Source organism: Benincasa hispida, chromosome 5 (assembly GCF_027475165.1).
Source record: "Benincasa hispida cultivar pf3 chromosome 5, pf3_genome.v1.1, whole genome shotgun sequence".
NCBI lineage: Eukaryota > Viridiplantae > Streptophyta > Magnoliopsida > Cucurbitales > Cucurbitaceae > Benincasa > Benincasa hispida.
In genome coordinates this window covers 19,980,797-20,002,883 of record NC_143482.1, presented here as the reverse complement: position 1 = coordinate 20,002,883, position 22,087 = coordinate 19,980,797, and the positions used below count along the sequence as shown (strand labels likewise).

The window sequence follows — 22,087 nt, the reverse complement described above, 5'->3', positions numbered from 1 at the left end:
TTTCTTCTTTTTTTTTGGGAGGTGATTCTTGTAATGCTGAATCTTCCTTCTCATTTCTTTCCCTTCCCTCTGGTGGGGATTTTATATGGAGTTTGGGTTGTTGATGATCGCGTTATATTTGGATAACGATTGGCCTTTCTGTTTTCACATCCCACTAGTTTTACCGTTTCTATTCTCCTCTTTCTATTATTAGACTCACCTTTCCAAATATTCAATTCTTTTCCGTTATAGTATCAGAGTTTCTTTTTTCCTGTTTTTTTTTTTTTTTACTAGCAAAGATACTATGTTGAATCTGTTGAATAAGTTGTTACACCTTTGCTTTTTTAATTTTCTTTTCCCGATGATATTAATTTTTGAGCATTTATGCTTGGCAAAAATTAAAAAATGGAAAGAAGATACAAAAATTAAAAAATCGGAGAAAAAGAAAGAAATAAAAAACGAGGAGTCCCCACCCAGAATATTTTTTTTAATAATCTTTAATAATAATAACAATAAATAAATATTATATATATATAAACAGTAGCAAGTTATTATTATTTTTTTACTTTTTTAATTTATTTCATAATATAATTATATTAAATTTTTTATTAAATTTAAAATATTTTTAATTATTAATTAAATAAATATAATAATAATAATACTTTGTTATATTAAATATTTAAAATTTGAATATAAATATCAAGATTTAATTGATTTTAAATAAATAATTAATTAAAATATAAAATATAAACGGTGAATTTTTTCTGTTGGAACCTGATTTTCGACCCCGACCCCGATCCCGACTTCCCAAAACGGAGAATGAGGTAGGAATGGAGACGGAAATGGGGAGTACATCCCTGACTTTACCCTGTCTTGTTGTCAATCCTGTGTAGGCTACAATTACTCACATTTCCTTTACAAATAAAAAATATTTTAAAAAAATGAAGAAGTTGTTACATGTTTGCTTTTTGAATTTTCTTTTTGCGAGGATGTTAATTTTTAAGCATTTATGCTTTCCAAAAATTAAAAAATGGAAAGAAGATACAAAAATTAAAAAATTAGAGAAAAGAAAGAAATAACAAAGCGAGGAGTCCCCGGTTTGACCGAGGAGTCCCCACCCCCAATATTCTTTTAATAATTTTTAATAATAATACCAATAATATATATATATATATATATAATTATTTTTTATTTTTTATTTTAAAAATAAAAAATAAAATAATTACCAAATTGACCAGTGAAAAAATATTTAAAATAATCACACAGAAAAATATTTCCAGATGGAGAGAAAGTGGGTGAGACATTCTGAAGAATATCACATGAGATTTGATGAAGAACATGTTTACGTCCACAAGCCAACACCATAAAATATAGTCAACACAAAAGCATTAACATTTTTGTTAAAAATATTCTTATTGATTTCTTCTTCTTAGTGGGCAAGAGACTTGTGGGTCTTTATTTCATAAGATATTTGTAATAAATAGCAAAATAAGGAAAAGAAAATCTAGAAATATAGCATCTTTTAAAAATATTTGCAAATATGTCAACTTTTGAATTTTTTTTTAATTTTCAATTTTACCCTCCCTTATCTTGTTGCATACCTTTTTCGTCCATTTTTTTTATTTCCTTTTGTCCAATTTTTTCTTTTGTTTCTTCATTTTTTTCTAATTTTCTTTACTTTCTCCGGTTTTTTTATTTTTTAATTTTCTTTCCTTTCTTCAATTTTTTTTAATTTTTTATTTCTTTCTTTTCTCGGATTTTTTTTTATTTTTTATCTTCTTTCCTTTCTCTAATTTTTTTTTCCGTTCTCCGATTTTTATTATTTTTATTTTTTTCCCTTTTTCGGGTTATTTTTATTTTTATTTTCTTTCATTTTTTCATTTTTTTTCATTTTTTATTTTCTATCATTTCTTTGGTTTTTGCTTCTATCTCTCCAAACATTTCCCTCTCTCCCTTAACTAGTTTAAAACCCAAGATTTGAAAGTGTCTAATTCATTAATGACTTAACACCAACAAATCAATTATCAAGTTTGATTATTATAACGAAACATTAAATATAAATAGCAAATAAAAACATATTTGAAAGAAAGTACTTTTTTTAGTGCTTAAATTTGCACCATTTTTAGAAACAATTCTTAAAAGTTTAAAATAAGAAACGATAATAGTTATTAAACAAGTTTATTTTTAAAAAAATTAGAAATATGAACATTATCAAACAAACCGATAGTTTTTTTTTTTCTTTTTATAGGACTTTAAGAGTATGAAATTTATCAATAATAAACTTAGAAAAATAGCATAGATGACCCAAAATGAAGGGCACAAATTGAACTATTTGCATATTTGTTTTATCGTAATATTTGTGTATTGGTAATATCAATTATTAGTGATATTTGTGATAGAACTTAGATAGATATTAGTCATATTCATGTATCATTGATATCAAACTTGGGTAGATATCATTGATAAAAGTCTATTATTGATAATCATGATAAAAGTTTCTCAATAATAATCATTCATAGCTTTGAGTGTTAATCTTTCAAAATTTATAGTCACTAATAAAAATCTATTAGTGATAGCCACTAAAATTTCACCAGGATAACCATAGGTGACATGACCTGAATCCTAAGTGAGTTGTGAATTCGTACTTATGAAGGCGGTCCTTTGATTTCCATGGATGAGAGTGACCAGTTCGATAACTCAATATGCCTACCATTTTGGGGATTCACCTGATTGGGGAACTAGGAACATATCTACACAAGGAAAAATTCACTCATTCCCTAATATCAAGGTAAGTAGATAAATTTCTCTCTTAAGAACTGATTCCAGGACTTGAACAATATGGCGTCACACCCTCTCTTGCCCTGAGAGGGGTTTGATCATAGTTGGACTATGATTTATTGTTCATTAGAGGGATCCGTGGTACTTAGTTAGATATAACTACAGGGGCAAAAGGGTAATTTTTTCCTAGCTGTACTTACGAGCAATCTGTGAAGGGTTATCATACTGTTGACTGGTTATATCAAATGGATATAGAAATATATTTGTAGTACGAAGAGTGCAGTTGTCAATCTTTAGTGGAGTGACTGACAATTAATGGAAGTTGGGTAATTTAATTAATTATCCAAGTACCATTGGAGCTTCAACCTACAAATCCATAAGGTTCCTCTGTAGTTCAACAGACATTATTGAGAATTAATTTTGGATTAATTTGAATTATTCAAATTAATTGAGGGATTAATTATATATGATATAACTAATTCAAATTTATTATATGTAATATAATTATTATAATGTATTTGACACATTATAATATAAAAATTATTTGAGAGGATATAAATATGTGAGTATGGTTCAAATACTAATTATATGATGGATTCATATATTTAATATAAATTTGATTTATATTAAATTTCATATATTATCAAGAGAAATCTAATTATAGGTTATATTGTATCAAATACAATATAAAAACTCTAGGTTATGTATTATACTCGACATAATATATAGAAATATATAATATATGATAAGTTAATTATCATATATATATATATATATATATTTATTTATATATATATTAGAATTTATTTTATTCAATTTTGTTTTGTGAATTAAATTAAATGAGGGAGTTATGCATCCCTATTTTCTCATGGGGTTTGAATTTTATTTTTCTGTGTAAATTTGAAAATGGGAAACGATCTCGCTTATGTATGTGGTTTTCACAAACCTTCATATACTATAAACTCTTTAGGCTGTATCTTGAACATTGATCTTCCCAAGCATGTCGACATCCCTGTTTTACCATCGTTGGGCCGCTCGTCATCATCTCCTCAGTGCCATCGTTGTGGGTTTACTATCGTCAAAATCGGCAAGATCTGTCAATCGGGGTGAGTGTTTTGGGTAAGATTTTCGCATTCTTGGTGAATTTCTTGGATTAATTTGTTGTCACTAATTTCAGGTTCTGGTTGGTTGATACCCATCATGTTTTGGTGTTATATTGAAGTTTTGGGAGTTTTTTAAGACGACGTCCAATAACGTTAAAGAGCGATTTTTGGTAAGCATTCAAGGTGTTGGACCATTTTGATGGTTATTTGGGCTGCGTTTTAGGGTTTTACTTATAAATGGTGGATTTTCTTAGAATTCTTGAATTCCCATCAAGTTCTTGGCTTAAAATCTTTTGGGTTTTATTTTAAAAGTTGGAATTGGAGATTTTGGAAGGAAAATAGATGTTGTCAATTGGAATTTAAAATTTATTTTAGTGGAGATTTTAGAGATTGAAATTTTGAGAATGGTTATTGATCAAGTTTTGCTTTGAGTAAGTTATCTAGAGTTGTTTGCGGGAATTGATGAATGAATTTGGGTTCTTTTTGATTGGTTAAAAATTTGGGTTTTGTGTTGTAGGTTCTATTTCACATTCTTTAGTTGGTTGCCGATTGTTTGCTTGGAGAACAATATTTAGATTTACAATTTGAGGTAAGTGATTTTCTACTGGTTTGCCTTTGAAACAGTCGTCCCTACCATTTAGATTGTTTACTTAAGATTACTTGAACTGTTTCTTGAGGCTGTTAAAACTGACTTGACTGGTTATTCTAGACTGTTTGGACTGATAATTTATGGCTGATTGATTTGTATGATTTAATGACATTAACTAATTGAATTGGACTGTTTGACCATGATGAATGTACTGTTAACTAAGGGTATACTACAAAATTTACCCCTAAGATAAACGACTACAAAGTATAGCACAGGAGTTATATGAAAACTGATGCATACTAAGTTATAGGGTGCTTATTAGTTTTCTTATTTAGGCAAGTGTATACATATAACTGTATATGTTCACATTTATGACTGATCATGGACCTTTGAGTTACACACTATGACTGATGCATGTTCCTTCGGGTTCATGTTTACGATTGATTCGTATACTTTCGGTTTACACACTACGACTAATGCATGTTCCTTCAGGTTCATGTTTAAGACTGATTTGTGTACCTTCGGATTACACATGTTGACTTATGCATGTTCCTTCAAGATCATATTTATGACTGATAGGTGACCCCTTTATGATCACTATAACTGAAATGATCTGGGTGTACGCCGGTGCCTAGATAAACTAGCTAACAGATAACCTAGAGAGCCGGTAGCAGTTACTTATTAGGTATTATTATATTCACCCTTTCATCTTTTATGTTTTTCTTTCAGGCAATAACATCAATGGACTGGCGAGGGACAGACGAGACCCGTGATAGAGCCATATAGGGACGTTAGAAAACACTTCCGCATATGTTATGTTCTTTTTTTTTTTTATGATTTTTGTTCCTTTCATTTGAGTACGTTGTTAGATGACATATTTTCATTGATTTGCTTTGAATCATTTTCTTTGTAAACATTTTATTCAGATCACAACTAAATGTTTTGGTTATTGGATTTATTATTAAATTATTATTTCAGTTTAGAAAGATTATGTATGTTTTCACTGTATTTACGTTATGATGGTTAAAATATTTTAATGAGAATGTGCACTATATCGTAACAACCCTTGTCTGAGTACTCGAAAGGTCGGGTCGTTACATTTAATTTGAATATATTGTCAGTATACCTCGTTTGAGCTAGGTTAGGTAAGGTAATCGGAAATTAGGTTTGACCAAAATTTTATTTTAAGTTCATTAATTTTTTAGTTAATAGTAGTTAATTAACAAGTAATGAACTCAAAGGAACTATTATGTTTTATTTTTAATTTTATTAAAATCTAATTCAAATAGAAAATAATCCTTAGTTCCTAAAATCTTAAACTTTTGAAAAAAATCTTAAGATTATATTAAATATCTATTCTAAACTTTATTAAAAACATAATATATATATATATATATATATATATATATATAATATTGTTGGTAGATAATTTTAGTTCAATTTGAGAGAAACATCCTAATTCAATTTTCCATAAACAACAATTAAATTTGAAAGATATGTAAAATATAAACTAACTAAGAAAACATCTTAATTTATTAGTAAACATCCTAATCAAATTTTCTAATTTATTATATTATTAAGATGCATGGTCATATTTGACCTATAGTGAAATTTTGAACTAAATGACATAGTTTATGGTAAATAGCCAATTCATTAAAATATCACATTCATATTTAAATTAAGACAAACCAAATTGGCTGACATTTTTGGCATTCCTTAAAAATTGAAAACGATTTAAGTCCAAGACATGTTGATTTTCAAAATCTTTTCCTTTTTGACACATCAAATTTAGCATTTGAAAAATGCTAAAATTTTCATCGTTAGATGTTGCCACCATTTGAGTCAAATCCCACGAAAATACTAAAAGAAAAATATTAGACTACACCCAAATATTGCTCATACTAGAATATGTTCAAAGAAGAACATTGTCTTCAATGTGAGAGATGCACGACCAATGCAATCAAACATTGAAAACTATATATATCACATACATATAAGATCCTAAAAATACCCACCATCATTCAGCTTTAAACTCTAAATACTTCGAAGACAATTATAGGGAAAACTGGAGTGTCTCTAACGTTCTTCTAATGAAATGACTCAAATCTTCAAAGTAGAGAATCATGAAGAGGAAAAAGAACATAAAGTAGTGAGAAACAAAGGAGAGAGTTGATTGTATTATGTATTTTATTATATATTTTCAAGGTCCCAATAAGCTCCTTTATAAAGTTTACAAGATATAAAAAGATGAAGACATACAAGAAGGTAGTGATATATATGCTACGATTACAATCACCATCATGATAGACATTATGTTATGGTGTGATCTTTTCTTTGACTGGCTAGAGGTATGAGCAGAATAATATTGTTTTTTGATATATGTGAGTGCCCAGACCATTTTACGTGCACTTTAACTAATCTCATGAGACAATTGGCCTGAACCTACAACATTTGGGTGTCAAAGAAGCTTGTAGGATAAGGTAGGTGACTACCATGGATTGAGAGGTATGGGCAGAGTAATCAAATAAGGGATTTTCTTCGATGATAATCCTATCTCTAGGAGATTGATAGGAGTTTATTTTTGTTCCTGTATGATCTCTTTTGAACGATTGCAAGCGACCGATGAAAAGCACTAAAAAAGTGCTTTATTTTGTTTCTAATTTAGGAACTTTTATTGTTACATTTTGTATTTAACAAGTTTATTTGGAGTTAGAAATGCAGAGTTTCAGGGCAAATTGTGCAGAACATGACCAATTATGGTGAAAAATATAAATATGAAGATTCGTGGGCCATTAGTGCAATTAAAGGAGAAATGAGATGCCAAAGAGGGAGAAAGTAGGGAGCTGCAACGCTCCAAATATGAAGTGGTAAAAAAATCATGCAATGCTGTGGCGCTATCCTCAAGTGTCATAGCGCTACGACTGGCAGACGTAGCATAATTTGGTAGCAGAGCCGCAGCGCTATAGTACTTGCAGTCATCTTTAAAATACAATTTATTTTTACATTGTAGGAGAATCAGAGTTCAGAGGTGGTATATAACAATAATTTCAAAAAGAATTGAAGGGAAACAGAGCCGGGAAGGACGATCGAGAGCTAGAAGTCGAGAGATGAAGATGAATCGATCAACCTACGTGACGTCGATGTCAAGTGTGAAATGTTCCTTCCCTTTTCTTTTTAAATTTCTTGAAATTTTGCTTCTGTCACGTATTCGACTAATCCAATCATGAGTAGCTAATTTATTTGCTTAGGATGTTAAGGAAATTTTGAACAAATATTGTAATTGTATTGATTTGGGATTGAATTCATTTTAATTGCATTTCGAATTTTGTAATGTTTATTCAATTACGATTGGCCATTGATAATTGCATATAGACTTAATCTCTACTCGAGAGAGAGGGAATAAGTGGAACTAGGAGTTTGAATCCTAATTAATTTACGCACACGAGTGATAAATTGGTTATGTGAGAACTGTAATTGGATAATCATAATGTTGTATTTAAATTGCTTAATGACTAAGTTCAAAAGAGGAAATTCCGAATTTAGAGTCCTAGGTTCATCCGAAGATTATTCATTTGAATCAACATCTTAGGTTGTGTGCCCGTAAAATCTGTTAATTTATTGAATTTGAGTTTAAAAATTAAGAATCTTGAAATCATTTTGTTTGTCTATATAAAGTTCGCAAGTAATTAACCATTGCTAGGAAATATTATAATTCAATTTTTATGGACGAAACCTAGTGGAATCAGGTTAATTATTACTTCGCATGCACTTGCGCTATTATCAAGTTTTTGATATCGTTTAAGAGTCGCTTCCAATAGTGATTTTGGATGTGAGTTTTGCCAATTTGTTTGGAGAAATGGTTTTTGTGGTGTTGAACTTGTATTTAATTGTTGGAGAATTCTCTCATACAAGAAGAATAACATGATGTATTTTTATTAAAAAAATCTTCTTAAGGAAATTTAAAATATAATCATACTCAAATAAATTTTATGTAATTATTTTAATGACATACACAAATAAACATCTTTATTCTAAAGTGTATTACATATTTATTTATATTAATTTTTCAGTAGTATTTTTATTATAAAATAAAATTTTAAAGTAATTTTTTACTGAAACCTACGAACATATTCAAGAACTATAAAAAAAATATTAAAATTAGTTAAAGGTGCAAACACTTTTTTCTTTTTGTCTTTATTTTCAGAATTTTTGTTCCATTCCATTTTACGCTCACCTCTTTTTTTCCCCTCTTTTAATCCCTCATTATTTTCTTTTTCTTCATGTTTAGCTTTTCATTTTTTTAATTATTATATAGTTTTTTAGTTTGTCTTTCTCTCTATATCACACAACCATATCTCTCTCCTTTATCTGTCTTTTAATTCTCTAATTACATCTATTCTTTTTTAATTCCCTCACTACATATATATTTTTTCTATTTTTGTATTGGACCGTTTTCAAACAATAGTTTTAGATGAAAATTGTTAAAAATTTTGTTTGAAAAATATCACTGAACTTTCCAAACGTTTCAAAAATATCATTGACTAAAAAGAAATTTAAAAATACCTTCACCGTTAGTATTAAACAAAAAATGATTAATTCTTTGTGAAAAAATGACTTTAAAACTTAAAAAAAAAAAAAAAAAAATTAAAAATGTTCCTACTAATCAATTTGTTTGAAGTTTTCTTGATTTTGAAAAAACCAATTTAAAATAAATTATATAGACATCTTCACTTTTTTCATATAGGTACTCTCATATTACTCTTAATTTTTCAATTCTTAGCTCACACCAATATTCTCAACAACCAAAATAAAAATAAAAATTTTAAGTTAAAACATAAAATACCACAAAATTTCAAGATCAAACTCTTCTCTTGAAACACACCAAAATGAAATAAAAAGTATTTGACTATTTATTGTACATATAGGTATTCTCATATTTTGTTTAATTTTTCCAATTCTTAGCTCACACCAATTTTCTCAACAATCAAAACGTTACGATGCTGAAGGCCTCCTCATGAAGCGCCCTGGAGAGCAAATTGGGAGAAGTGCCTCTTCATGCATGCGTATCAAATGGAGAGCGATGTGACACCGTAAGGCAGGTCTGCAACGCTTGCTTAGCAGACTGTCTCTATGAATGGCGCGAGAAACGAGTGTTGTAGTAGGACTGCAACGCCTGAATTGCAGCCAAAACGTCTCGACGTGGCATCGTAGGGCAGGACTGCAACGCCTGAATTGCAGCCGAAATGTCTCGACAGCTTCTTTTGCTCGATAACCTATTTAAGAACTAAAATAAATATTAAGTTTCTAAGAACCAACATGATTTAGGCTGATACTTTTTTATTTGACTATTTATTGTTTTGGTATGCTTCAAGAAGAGATTTTGATTTTGGAATTTTATGAAATTTTTTGATATTTTATGTTATAACTTAAAATTATGGGTTTTATTTTGGTTGGTGCAAAAATTGGTATAAGCTAAGAATTGAAAAATTAATAGAAATATGAGAGTATCTTCTATATGAAAAAAATGAGGATATCTATATCATTTATTTTAAAATTGGTCTTTTTCGAACTTAAAAAAAACTTCAAACAAATTGATTAGTATGAACATTTTTTAAAGTCATTTTTATATTAATTGGTTTCGCTATGAAGAATCGACTACCTCAACTAAGTATTCGAGTAACTAATAAACTTCTACAAGTTGTAGAGTCTTATAAGGTAGTATTTTTATATTAATTTTTGTTCAAATATTAACTGTTGAAGTATTTTTGACATTTGGACTTGTAGGATCAATACAATGACGATGAACTTGGAGATATTGCTCTACATTGTCAAGGAATTCCTAAAGCCATGTTAGATATTGAATCTAGAATTGATTTGGATGAGAACACTTCAACATATGTAAGAGTTGATTGTGAAGGCACATGGATTCCTAAAGAGTAAATGTATGGGTGAGTTTTCACTTACTAATTAAATTTTATAATTTTGTTGTATCTGACACCTAACTAAACTCTTTTCTATTTTTCAAGATAATTCTTATACCATGGAGATGGCAAGTGATGAGAACTTGCAGTTTGGTTTGGATATTGTCAATGAAAATATGTAACCGAAGAAAGATGAAATACCAAACAAAAAGAAAAGGCGAACGCGACTATGCATGAGGTAACAAAAATTTGGAGTGTAGGGAAGAAAAAGTTGGTTGAATATAATGATGATGGAGTGCCTATTGGAGATAATGGATATAAGTTAAAATCTTTCATTGGATCTACTGTGCATCATCATATCCTGATTACATATATATCTTAGAAGTGTGTACCACTTAAAAGAAAAAATGTTTAATATTGTTGAGGTATGTATATTTTCCTTTGTTGATGTATTATATTAATATTATGCTTGAAAAGTAATAATCAAGTTTTTTAAATGTTTAAGGTGCTTTCATAATTGATAGTAGAAGTAAGAAGGCTATTCTCAAAACTGCGGGCGTTGCATTTCGTCAGTTCAAGTCTTGGTTAACGACATAGTATATTATCCCTTTTAAGGATGAACCTCAACTTTTGTTACACCCACCTTCAATGTACTCCCACATAATTGAAACACATCATTGGCAAGAGTTTGTCAAATCGAGATTATCTCCGGAGTTTGAGGTATTAAACTTCTCATTAAGAACATCAATATTTATTACTTTCTTCTCATTTTTATTTCGAACTATTAAATTTATATAGAAAGTGAGAAATCAACAACAAGCACGAAGAAAGAAGAACAAGTATAATCATCGGATGTCTAGAAGAGGTTATGCGAATCTTGCCGAGGAAATGGAATGAATATTCTTAAGTTTAACTATTTTACAAATATTCTTATATCTAACAATATGTTTATTATGCATAAAAATTACCTTCGTCTAACGAATGTGATTTTGGACGAGCTAATATGTGGAAAAAGGCTCGGATAAACAAAAACTGATAGTATGACAATGGGGATGTCCAACAAGTTGTCAACTGAATAGTAAGATTACCAATGTTATGTTTGCATGAAATCATTATAATATTTTATATGTGTTATTGAATATATATATAATTTCCATTTAGGATGAGATCATAAAGAATGAAGATCCACTTTCCAAAAAAAAAAAAAAAAATGATTCACCGAATGATGTTTTGACTCAAGCCTTGGGTACTCCAGAATATGGTGGACGCGTATGTGGGGTGGGTGGTTTCATTACACATACCGTTTACTTCCATACAGCGAAAAGAGAGGATACACACAAAAAAATTGTTGATGAAAATGAAGCACTTTGTAAGCACATTAAGGAGTTGGAAGATCAAATTCAAAACAGCCCAAGATCTGAGCATGGTAGTTGCTCCAAGAATAAAATCCGAAATATTAAGGAAGAGAAGAAGGTGAAGGAGATGCATTAAGGTTACAACTATTAGTTATGATAATTTTTAACTTGTTTAATTTGTACTGTTATATTTATATTGTAGGAGAAGGAAGTTGTTAGTACATCAACCACACATGAGGAAGGGAAGAAGGTGAAGGAGATGGAATCTATTACTGTACAACCGATCTTGAAGGTGAATTGTATTATGAGGTAAATTTACTATTAGTTATTTATAAACTTATACCTTGGTGGTTTTAGGAGAAAGTTTTAGAGAATGCAGGAAAAGATGAGGAAGTGATTGCTATTAGTGTACCTTCGATCTTGAAGGTGAATTGTATATGTCCCATGTTCTTCTATCTTATTTAGGAATGAACATTTTACTCATGTTCTATCTTCATTGTGCTAGGAAAAAGTTTCAAAGATGATGCCGAAAGAGAATGAAGTTACTAGTGCACCATCCAATTTATCAATATCCTTGAAGTCTATTGTTAGGTATGCTGAAAAGGTAATGGTTGATGGGACTAGTATTTCCTTCTAACTACATGTTAAGCTCTTTGGTTTTGGCTGAAAGAGTTATGTTCTGTGAGAAGATGTGATCAAGTTTTGTAGCATGTAAAAAGTGAAGACTTTATCAATGGTGGCTTATATCGCGTAAGTACAAGTTATTTGTTTATGATATATTATCACTTTATTAATTACTAGTAATTTAATGTGTTCGATCTATTATTATAGGTACCTACTCTCGTTCATTGTTGATTCAAATAAAGGGTCCAAGTATATTTTTGTAGATCCATCTTTTATATCCATGGGCCAAAATACTCGAGAAGTTAGAGCTCGGAACCTTTGTAGTAGATCAATGGCTTATGAACACGACAATTAGTTATTGCTCCTTATAATCCCGGGTATGTATAATTAGTTATACTCATGTTCAGAACCATATACTCATGTTCTACATTTTCCTGTTTTGTTCCAATGTACAATTGTGTTGGGATCATTGTACTTGAAAGCTTTTTCTACTCTGTTCTACCTTAATGTAATGAGCTACCTTCATGTTGCATACTAATTAGTTGTGTATATTTATTTAGTGATCAATGGTCGTTAATTGTTATCAATGCATATGATGACGTGGTGTACTATCTTGACTCATTGAGAACAAGTTCATGAGAAGATAACAAATACATAACAAATATGTAAGCTAACTTTGCTTGATTTTTTTTTCGATGTAAAGTTTATTTTATTTTGAATATTATACTATACTATTTGACGAATGTAGGGCAATGACCATTTACCAATCTCAAAAAAGTTTGCAAAGGACTCGAAAAACTACATTTTGGAAAACAGTAAAGGTAAGTATAAGAGCATTGAAAAAATTAATAGAATGATGTTTACTTAATGCATCTGTATGATATGTGTATTAATTATTGGCTTTGTATTGTAGTGTCCTTTACAAATGGAAACTGTCGAATGTGGGTAGTACGCTATGAGATATATGCGAGAAATCGTGACTAAAGAGAAGAATATATTAACAGATGTGGTATGTCTTTAAACTACTTATATATATTGTAACATTATAGTGTAAAAAGTAAATAAATATGTATATCTCACTTTCTATGTTTTATAGATTGATACGAGAGCTCATACTCGCAACTTGAATTGGATGAAGTACGCTTGGAATGGGCTAAATCTTTAGGTCGCTATATCTGATGGACTTCCTATAAATTGTATATGTGGCTACATGGGAATGCTCAAAACTTTTTTTGTGTAAATGTTTTGTTCAGCCATTATAGGTTATATTCTTCAAAGAAATGTGTGGTGGATGATAGAATTTTAGTCTTGTGATTTTTGGAAGACATAGCATATATAGATTGGTCTTACAATTGTGGAATTATCATATATTGGGGTGGGTTGATAGAGTAATGTAAATTTTTGGAATTATCGTATTGTTGTACGATTTGTCTTGTAAATTTTGGAATCGTTCATCTAGACATGAGTAATAGAAGAACGGAATTATTTATTTTAGTATTCTCAATTGTTATATTGGATGTATTGGGCTGATATGTAGACCTGAAATATATGTGCAACTGTTTAGTTGATGGAATTGTCTTATTGGAACAAATGTAATGCAGGAAATGAGAAATGGGAATTAAATTTGAATGTTTAATTTGGAAAAAAAAGCATAGATGACATTATATATGTATCAAGAATTAGATTACTTGACCATTAATTCGTGTTAAGATAAAAATATATTTGACAAATAAAAAATGTCAAGAGTAATCACAATAATAAGTATCAAGAATTAATATACTTGACATTTCAATACTGTTAAGTGTATTATATTTCTTGACACGAAAATTGGGTCAAGAATTATTTCTCTTGACGTTTTTGCACTATCAAGTTATGAAATTATACTTGACTGTCGAATAGACAACGTTTTTATTAGCATCAAGTATGTCCTCTACTTGATATTGGAAAAACGTCAAGTAATCCAATTTTTGTAGTAGTGGACATTGAAAAGCCGAGGATCGTCCTCAAGGATCAAACTTACAGATTTTTGTTTAGCTATTCTAGGATTGTGTCAATTTTATCTAAAGTATGAAAACTAGATGAATGAATTGGTTTTTTAAAGTAAAAGAAAGTTTAGAAAACAAACATTGAACACTTGGAGAAAAAATATCCTATAGTGTTGATTTCATTATTAACTTCATTAAGTCTTGTAATAGTTTTATGGAATCTTGTGTTATTGAGATGTTAAAGTCTAGAAATGAAATCTTGGTTTATTATTTTTCAATAATAAATTTTTCTCATGCAAATTTAGTTGATTACTAATTTCTTGAAACCAAAATAAGAAGCATAGTAATAAGTAGAGTCATAGACAACTTTCAATATTAACCTAGCTATTTTCATGAGAGATTTTAACAATGATTCAATACTATAAGTCTACATAAACATGCAATCTATCAAATTGAACAACAACCTAACATATATTGATGGCCAACCAATATATGCAGAAGCACAATAGTATTGAAAAAGTTCAATTCGACAATATCGATAAAAATACTATATATTAACTTAAATCCATAAATAAATTCATCAACACCCCAGAGCAAACGAGTCTACCCACACATGGTTTTCAAACATATTCTCATACAATTTGGCAAGCATAAATAATAAAGAAAGTGCAAAGAACAAGAAACACTCGACTTTTTCTTGCAACAAAACTCCCTCTAAGGCTCCAAAATTTCATTCAAGTCAGTTGGGAAACCCTAGGTCTTATAGAAATAGTTTTCCAAAAATACACAATTTTTAAATAACCTTGTGCCATAAGGCAGCATTGTAGCGTATTATTTAATAGAGTAAGTTAACATGTAGCAAAGTAAATTAGAACCAATAAGCACTCTAAATATACTTAATTTGAGTTTAAAACATGCTTTAAAGTAACTATTACAGAAGAGGGTTTATTGAACACAATACTTTTGATGAAACCTCTTCAACACCAGCTGAGCTCCATGTAAATATGTTTCAATCTATAAGTAGACCACCATGAAGATCTTCTCTACTATTCTCTTGCGAGGATTGTGTGATGGAAATACTAAATTGAGCTAGATTTGATGAAGATATGAAGAGAGTTTGGAGGGTTTCGAATTTTGCAAAGTTCTTGAAGAAGTTCTGAATGCTTAGCTTAATCATTCTGCCCAACACTTAATTTATAAAGCTTTCATCATGCAAATTCAAAGCTTGCATGAAGGCCTACTTCTACTTCATGGATTAAGTGGAATTAGATGTATAAGGTGCTTTGAACCATAGTGGAGATTTCCAACTTTTGGAAATCTACAGTTTGTATTTTCAAATTTTGTTTGTGTTTCAAATTTTGTTTTCAAAAATTGATTTATAAATCAATTTTACAAATAAACTAAAATATTTTTATTATTAGTTTTAAAAAAATAATTCAATTAATTAATTTTAAATAAAACTAATTAAAATATTAAATTAAAACACCAATTTCACTATAATGAATTTAATTTCATATAATTAATATTCAAATCATAATTTACACATTAATTGATTCTCCAATTTCGTTTAATTTCGATAAAATTAAACATTTCAATTATATCGAGTACAATTAATAGAAACCCTGATCGAATTTGAACATTTCAAATTATAAACCCTAATTTCAAATCTCATCAAGATTACTCAATTTACTAATCGAAATTATGAGCTAGTAGAGGGACCTTATGGACCTAAAGATCATGAGCTTCAATGATTTGTAATTAATTGGTTAAACTCTTTAAACCAAATTCGTTAACTATCAAGACATTCCACTATAGCTTGATAGCTTCACTCTCCTCATTATAGATATATTTCTGTCCATTTTAACTATAATCGGTAAGTCAAGCTTTCACAGGTCGTTCATATTTACAGCTGAGTCAAAGATTATCGTATTTATCCCTGTAAATACATCTTGCTCCTTAAGCTCCCACTGATTCTGCATTAAACAATTGATTTATAGTCCACTTTATAAATCATAATTCTCTCTTCTATGAGAGTGCGGGGCCCCATTGTTCAAGACAAGGCATCAGTGCTTAAGAGAACAACCCATTTGCTAACCCTAAATCGGGTAGGAGAGAATTTCATATTGCAAAGCTATGTTCCTAGCTATCTATCCAGTCTTATCCCTAAAACTGGGAGGTTTATTGAGCAGTGTTGTTAGACTACTCTCACCTATGCAGATTAAGGGATAATTCCGAATTAACAAGAGTTCATAATTAGCTCATGATTAAGATCAAGTTACCATAGGTCATTGAGTTTGAGATGGCCAGTTTTAACAGTAAACAGTTATTATAAAGAAAAGTAAATATTTCGAGGTCTAGTCTTATGCAAACTCATTGCATAGGATGCCCACACTCACATGTCTCCACATCAATGATTTTTAGATCACATCATTTATATCAGTATACCAAATGAGCCATGTCCAATAGTCTCACCAGGATGAGGTACTCAATCTCATTCGAATACATATAGACCATTTTGACTACATACTAGAACATAACCCTTTGTTATGTCGCCACATAAAGTTAAAGTATTCATGTTATAGCCATGAATTTATTTATTGGATTTTCATAAAAGGATACAATATCAATAGTAATTTATTGAATAAAATACTCAACAACATTTATATCGATAAATAAAATATGTTAGCAACATTTACAAACTGTGAGTTTAGGACATTCCCAACAATCTTCCACTTGACTAACACTCTAGTAAGATTAAAATATAAATATAAAATGTTTACAATATTGAGAAATGAAAAGAGAAAAATACAATAAACTAGGACATCTAAAATACCCTTTGGCATTCTCCCACTTGCCCTAGATTATGATGCTCGTAGTGCTAGTCCAACCAAGTGGCCCTTGAACGCTCTAAAAGGATTAGTAAGGTTGTCTTCTGAGGCTATCTGTGTTACTATCACATCTTCTCGGTGTATGATCTCTCTAATGAGATGATACTTTCTTTCTATGTGTTTTCCACGTTTGTGACTTCTAGGTTCCTTGGAATTAGCAACTGCACCATTGTTGTCACAATACAGAGTAATGAGCAGGTGCATATTCGGAAGCACTTCGAAATTTGTCAGGAACTTGCACAGCCACACTGGTTCTTTAGCTGTTTCACATGCAGCTATGTATTCTGCTTCTATTGTGGAATCAGCTATACAACTTTGTTTAATGCTTCTCCATACTATCGCTCCTCTATTAAGAGTGAAAACTGATCCCGAGGTAGATTCCTTAGAATCTATGTCAGTCTGAAAATCAGAATCAGTATATCCTGTAAGAATCAAATCCTTAGGTCCATACACAAGCGTATAGTTCCTCGTTCTCTTGAGATATTTGAGGATGTTTTTTACAGTTGTTCAATGACCATTTCCTGGGTTAGAGTAGAACCTACTGACGATTCAACTGCAAAGCATATGTCAGGACGTGTACACAACATAGTGTAGATTAGACTCCCAACTGCCGATGCATATGGAATTCTTTTCATTTCCTTAATTTCTTGAGAGGTTTTAGGACACCATTCCTTTGATAGATGAATTCCATGTCTAAAAGTTAACAAACTCTTTTTGGAATTTTGCATGTTATATCTTGACAACATTTTGTCAATATAAGATGCTTGAGATAGTGTTAAGGTTCTATTCTTTTGATTTTGAAAAATCTGAATCCTAAGAACATATTGAGCATTTTCCAAATTTTTCATTTGGAACTGTGATGCTAACCACTTCTTTACGTCAGCAAGGTATCTTGTCTCATTCCCAATGAGCAAGATATCATCAACATAAAATATCAAGAATGTTACAGTTTTACTGACTATTTTCTTGTATACACAAGGCTCGTCAACATTCTGTTCAAAGCTATAAAATTTGATCACAATATCAAATCTTATATTCCAGGATCTAGAAGCTTGCTTCAACCCATAAATGGATCTCTTAAGCTTACAAACCTTTTGTTCTTGACTCTATTTAATGAACCCTTCTAGTTGAGACATAAAAATACTTTCATCAAGATGACCATTAAAAAATGATGTCTTGACATCCATTTGCCAACTTATAAATCATAACCCTTTCTTCCATAAGAGGGAAGGAACTTGTTGTTCAAGATAAGGCATTAGCGCTTAAGAGAACAACCCATCTGCTAACCCTGACTTTGGGTAGGAGTGAATTCCATATTGCAAAGTTATGTCCCTAGCTATTTATCCAGTCTTATCCCAAAAATGGGAGGTTTATTGAGCAATGTTGTTGGACTACTCTCACTTATGCAGATCAAAGGATAATTCCGAATAAATAGGAGTTCATAGTTAGTTTAGGATTAAGATCAAGTTACCCTAGGTCATTTAGTTTGAGATAGTCAGTTTTAACAGTAAACGATTGTTATAAAGAAAAGTGACTATTTCAAATTCTGGTCCTATACAAACTCACATGATGCTCCCACTCACATGTCTCCACATGAATGATTTTTGGATCGCATCATTTGTATCAGTATACAAAATGGAATCCATCCAATAGTGTCACTAGGATGAGATACCCAATCTCATCCGTATACATATAGACCATTTTGGCTACATACTAAAACTTAACCCTTTCTTATATAGCCACATAAAGTTAAAGTATTCATATTATAGCCATGGATTTGTTTACTGGATTTTCATAAAAGGATTCAATATCAATAGTAATTTATTGAATAAAATACTCAACAACATTTTTATTGTTAAATAGAATATGTTAACAACATTTATGAACTGCGAGTTTAAGATATTTTTAACATTATTGCCGTAACATTGCGGTTCTATGGGCAAAGATGCATGCGAATGAAAGTGTAGCACTATCTTCAGTGCCACAACACTCTCGCTTGATGTGTGCATCTCTCCTCAAGGTGTTGTTGCACTCTTCAAGGCAGTGCAACAACAACAAATTTACAAAATAAAACAAAAAGAACTTTAAATTAAAGACAAAGAAAGAACTTTTCAAGTGCTTTTCACCACCACAAACTTAGAAATTTGTTAGTTTCGAGCAAGGATAGAACAAGACTGTAAGAAATAAATAAACATGGTAGTGATTGAAATCTCAGTATTAAGAACAACATGCTAGATCCATAAGTAGAAACATGCAAGTACATCTATTGTTTGTGTGTGCAAGTCACATTCAATTCAAAACTCAGAACTGACTTTGAACTGACTTTAGACTTGATTGAGCTTTTTCAGTTTTCTCCATATTCTTGCTCGAACATCAATCAAGCATCCACTCATTCAAGAAAGTAATGTATCAACTAAGGTGTTTGAACCATCTCATTCTAAAATGCCCTAAACTTGCATTCTTTTACCTAGGGCACTAGCTTTTACACATTCACCGACTCATACCAAAATTTTTTATGGGCTTTAACTGATCACTACAATGGTAAGTTGAGTCATTTTTACCCCTGTCCATGCATACACATTACATGTTTTTTTTTCAAAACTCTCTCAATTGATATTCTTTTGTTTGACTCATTCTTTCTGTGCACAAATGTCTATCTTTTTCGATTAGCAAATAAAACTCTTTTCTTTTCCCTTAGTATAATGTTACAAACCATCATCCAAGAAAACTCTCTAATTCAAAGTGACAACCAAATATATGAGAGACTCCAAGAGGAATTTAAATAGATCATAACTCAAGAAAATGCTATCATATTTCTATAGTAGATCATCTAACATGTATATTTAAAATAAATCATAGACAATCATCATCGGAAGCATGCAAGTTTATACATTTTACTAAAACTTTTAAGCAATCTAGCCACTTAATATACAAAGAAATATCATCAATCAAAGTATCTACCTCATTAAAATCAAAATCTAATATGCTCTACTCAAGATAATCAGTGGTTAATACTACTTCAGCATGCTCAGATACGTCCTATCTATGTATGACAATAAATGCTATAGAAAAGTTCGACGCCATATGCTAGAAATGCACAGCTTTTTTTATAATGTTTTATAAATGCTAAAAATCCAATTTTTGAATTGCACATTTCCTCTTTGTAAAATGTAAGATAGCATTTTCAAAAAAGCTATAGAAGTGTTTTTATGGCAAAAATGTATGTTTGTCATTTGTTTATTATAGCATTTATTTGTAGTTATAATTATTTACTTAATGAAGGCTATAATAAGGCTACAAATTGTCATAGTTTTTTTCTACTAATAGCATTTATAAACTTTTTAAAGCTTTAATGAATATTATTGTTGCATCTTTTATAACTTCCCTAATATGTTCAGAATTCGTTGTTATGTTTCGTGCTACACATTAGAAGTCATATTAAAAAGATTGTATATAACCCACGAAATAAATATAATGAAAATGATTTGGATTTATTGTCGGTTGAAAAAAGTGAAATCGGATGTATAATGTCGGTTTTATTTTTTTAAAACGGATTTTTAATGTCGGTTTTAAACATATGATAACCCTCTAAATCTCAGTGAACCACCAAAAACTATTTTCGGCTTTGAATTTGAGTGGGGGAACTCACAATTCACCACATTAATACCCAAATGAATATGGAACAAAAATGTCATTAAATAAATACATAAAAAGAAGTAGAAGGAAGATGTGTGGGGCGTTTGATTTACATGACAGTCCAACAAGAGGAAGTCTTGGGGTTCCAAAGAGCAGGGAGAAGAAACTTCTTGCCCCTAACCCCAACGGCATTGTAAGCGCCGCCAGTGCGGGGATCAACGGCGACCTTACCGGTGTAGCCAGGGGCGGCTCCAGTGCCGAACATGCCTGGGCAGGCAGTAGATGCCTCGATTACGATAGCCTTGTCGCCGAGTGTGAATAAGCCAGTTTGGAAGGGGTTGGTGACAACGGAGGCCAAGCCAGAGGCCAATGAAACGACCATGGCGTCAGCCGCGACATCGCCGCTTGGTGGCTTGAGGATGGCGCCTGATGGACCATAGTCGGCTCGGTGGAATGGCCATAAGCAGGCTCCCGGGCACTCAGTCTCTGGGTTCCCAATAATGACGTACGGAACTCCATCAAAAGCTCCATGCTGTGCGCATTTTCCCATGCAAAGCCCTTCAACCGTTACATCTCTAGCTGCCACAATCACCGGGAGGGCACGTGGCAACCCAACGACGGCGTTTTTGACAAGAATCTTAATGAAATCACGAGTCATAACCTTTCCAAGAGAGTAGTTAGGATCAACGTATTGCTTGACCACCCTGACTTTGATTTCGGCACCACCGGGAACGTAGGAGCTAACCATGCGCCACCAGGATGAGACTTGTGAACCGTACCCCGCGGGACCATACTGGTTCAACGACTTCAAAAACGCCCTCAGTGTGTTCTTCTGAATCCGCCCTAACCGGCCATAGAACACCACCGACAAATCGAGGTTGCCTCTAAGCATCGTCCCACCGTGGTTTTCCAATGCGGCCAGTGGTTGAGTGGCGGCCTCTGCCACAGAGAGGCCAATTAGAACCACCAGGAGAAGGGAGATGGCAATTCGCCTACAACACTCCATATTTTTAACTTTTATTTTTCTTTGTTAATTTTTGGCTTTATGTGTTGTTTTTTATTTAGCAGTGCTGCTAAATCTTCCTTCCCACTTCTTAAGGTTCCACCTGATGGGGGATTTTATATGGCCGTTTGGTTGTTAGGTGGCTGCCTCATAATCGGACTGCTAATGGCCTTCCTTTTCTTCGGATCTCTATTTTTACCAATTCTATTTTCTCTCTTTTTTATTT

The 22,087-nt window shown here is 31.2% G+C and overlaps 2 pseudogenes; one reads left to right on the top strand and one right to left on the bottom strand.

Moving 5' to 3' along the window:
* The first annotated feature begins 10,599 nt into the window (after positions 1–10,599).
* On the top strand, positions 10,600–17,816 carry LOC150035963 (uncharacterized; annotated as a pseudogene).
* Positions 17,817–20,961: 3,145 nt separating this feature from the next.
* On the bottom strand, positions 20,962–21,864 carry LOC150035962 (protein EXORDIUM-like 2 pseudogene; annotated as a pseudogene).
* Positions 21,865–22,087: the final 223 nt, after the last annotated feature.